Raw genomic sequence first — 3,565 nt, forward strand, 5'->3', positions numbered from 1 at the left:
TAATAATGTACCAGGAGTGCCCTAAATGGTATACTTATAATAAATGCAAATTTGCCCTACTATTGGCCTGATCCAGCATAAAAAAGAAGTCGCATTGGTAAAAAAAGATTGGCTTTGAAACATAGCAAATAAAGGATGCTATCTACTTGTAAATAGGCAGCTCAACAAAGAAGAGTACCACCCAACCTTAAAGACTAATACCTAGCAGAAAGGAGGTTGCCTAGAAGCAAAACACAGATTCAAAGGGAGCTGCATGTAGAAAATGTAGGCAATGTAGGGCCTAGTTCTATAGCACGTGTGCCAAGGGCTGATTGCTCAAAAATAGTATGGTTCTGTAGCATGTGTGTCAGGGGCTACCTTCAAAAAATGTAGGTCTGTTTTGGTATTGCCTAGCCAATAAAATGGTCACCTAGCATGTTTGACACTATTAAGGTACAGTAATGGTTTCACCTATAATAGAGGTCGCCCAAGAGCAAAATACAAAATTTCCTTGGTAAATGTAGCCTAAAAAAGAGTTAAAAATAGGCTGCCTTGCCCTATTTGACTCTAAGCGCAAGGTCTGTAGCATGTGGAGATGAAGCCAAGAAAGTTTTCTCATGGACAACATGCTCCTCTTTGAGACTTCTGGCTCCCACACATGGCTCAAATACCATGTCAAAGTGCACAATGGAAAGAGGAAAGTGAGCATGGAGAGAATAAGGAGACAAAGAGAATGTAGGAGAGAGAAGGAACAGTGTGGCTACAATGTCTAAAGGTACAAGGTTGCAATATAGAGCCCCAACATGCAACTCTACACGTCCATGTGGGCACCAAACAGAAGCAGGGGATGAGAGAATGAGGAGGACTAGCTGATCATGAAGGATCAATGATAGATAATGGACAATAAAAGTGGGAGGGAAAGCTATGTATATATAAGCAAAAAAGAGGGAAAGACCTAAATGTAGTCAAACCCCTAAAAAATAGCCAAAAGTGCACAAAAAAAGTACTAATGTGCCCTCCACCTAAAGTGTCTAAAACACATAAAATAATAGACAAATATAATGCTAGAGCTCTTAATGTGTGTCCTTGTTTGACTCAAATTGAGGTTTACCAGTAGAAGATGACTAAAGACACACATGACTGCTAACACTATATACTTATCCTCGAATACCTCTCTGATGAAGTGGTAATGCATCTCAATGTGCTTGGTCTTTACATGAAGGGCCAGATTACATGAGAACTAGATAGCACTTATAGGATCCAAATGCAGGGTAGGAATCATAGAGGTGATACAAGGTTTGCAACCAAACAACCTAACCATAGGGCCTCCTTGCAAGCCTTAGTCGGTTTATTATGTACTCAACCTTAGTAGTAGACAAGGTAGTGCATTTTTGCACCCTAGATATTTGAAAAATGGCACCTTCAATAAATATAAAGACATAGTTAGAGTTGGAATTCCTACTACCTACATGTCCTACATAATCTAAGTCAAACTTTAGTGTTGTCCATGACATTAGTATCTTGGCTGCCATAGCAAAGAAACAAGTCTACGGTGCCCCTAAGGTATCTCATCATACACCTCATGGTATCCCAATATCATCAGCTAGGCGTTTCCATATAAGGAGCCACAACTCCCACTATAAATGCTATGTTAGGTTTAGTGCTATCATGGCATACATCAAGCTACCCATTGCAATGCATGAGAAATCTTGGCCATCTTAGCCCTCTCATCATTTGACTAGGGATAATCTACTTGACTAATCTTCACATGGAAAGATAACCAATGGGTTTGTCACCTTATATATGGAAATGCTCAAGGATCCCATGAATCTACTTCTTTTGTGATGAGTAGAGGAGTCCCTTAGAGTGATTGCATGTAATATGGATACCCAGTATATGAGAAGTATGCCCCATGTTCTTAATCTCAAAGTTTCTCTTGAGTTGAATCTTCAAAGCATCTAGCTCACCATGAGGACACCCAATAATCAATGTATCATTAAAATAGTTCGCTACAATAACAAGGCTACCATCATGGGCATGAAGACATGGATCCATGGTGCTACAAGGGTAAGACCGTGAATGCATAAAGGCATCAAACTTATGATACCATTCCCTAGGTACTTACTTAAGTCCATAAAGGCTCTTTCTCAACTTTCATACTAGGTGTTACCTATCCTTTTTCACAAAGTCCTTAGGCCACTGCATATAGATATCCTAATGTAGGTCCAGATGTAGGAAAGCCATCTTAACATCGATTTGATACAAGTCTAGATCTAACTGTGTGACCCAAGCCAAAACCAAGCAAAGGGTAAAAAGCTTGAAAATAGGAAAGAAGATCTCATCAAAGTCAACTTCCTTTTCCTGTTTTAAATCCTTTGCAATCAAACAAGCGTTATATACTAGCTTAGGGTGACTACGGGTGCTCTTTAACTTATACACCCACTTGCATGGCAATGCATGTTTTCCACTGGGTAAGGAAACCAAATCCCAAGTATGGGTCTTTTGCAATGAGTTAAACTTAGACTACATAGCCCTCTTCCAGGATAAACTACCACCTTTGCATGTAGCCTTGTTCATAAGAGGCACATTAGAATCTGTCACCATGACATAATGCATAGAGGGATTATAATGATCAGGATGATGTGAGGCTCTAGTACAGCATCACAAAACTAGTTGTGGAGCTAATGCATAGAGGGCTTATAATGATCAGGATGATGTGAGGCTCTAGCAGAGCATCACAAGACTAGATGTGGAGCTCATATCTCATATTCTCTTTGTCCATCATCAATAAGGTCTTGCTATGGGAGTATCAACAACAATCATAAGCTATCTAATGAGGGGATATATAATAATGGGAGGTTCCTCTTGAAATATCACCTTGCATACCTCAATCAAATTCTCGGGTTTCTTTTGCATCTTATCCTCATGAAACACAACATCATGGCTATGATAACCTTCTTAGTGTGTGGATCCTAAACATGATAACTCATCCTCAACCCATCTCACCTACATCACCATATCCAAGAAATATGCAATTGACAAACTTTATATCCAACTTATTGTACTTGTCTTTGGGAACATGAAAAAATGCATCATATCCAAAGACTCTCAAGTGTGCACATGAAGAAGGTTTACTAGACCATATCTCCTCTACAACTCTATCACCAAGAGTAGTGCATGGGGATCTATTGATTAAATGAAATGCAGTTTAGTATCTACCATAGCCCAGAATATATGGGCTAAACCTACATGACTGAGTATACTATGGACCCTCTCTTGAATGGTCCTATTCATGTGCTTAGCAACATCATTCTAGGGTGGGTCGTAAGGAGTGATCAATTGATGCTTAATGCCTCGATCATCACAAAACTACTTAAAAGCACGTAATACATCCTAACCCTATTATTTGATCTTAGGCATTTTAGCCTATGCCTAGAGTAGTTTTCAATCAAAGAATTAAAGCATTGAAAAATGGCTAAAACCTCATATTTTTACTTTATAGAATATGCCCAGAAAGTCATCAATAAATGTGACAAAATACTTAGCACCACCCAAAGACAATAAGGCATGGAATCACAAACATTTG

Source organism: Lygodium microphyllum, chromosome 27, assembly GCF_053477565.2.
Source record: "Lygodium microphyllum isolate KBCC chromosome 27, Lygodium_microphyllum_v1.1.10, whole genome shotgun sequence".
Lineage (NCBI taxonomy): Eukaryota > Viridiplantae > Streptophyta > Polypodiopsida > Schizaeales > Lygodiaceae > Lygodium > Lygodium microphyllum.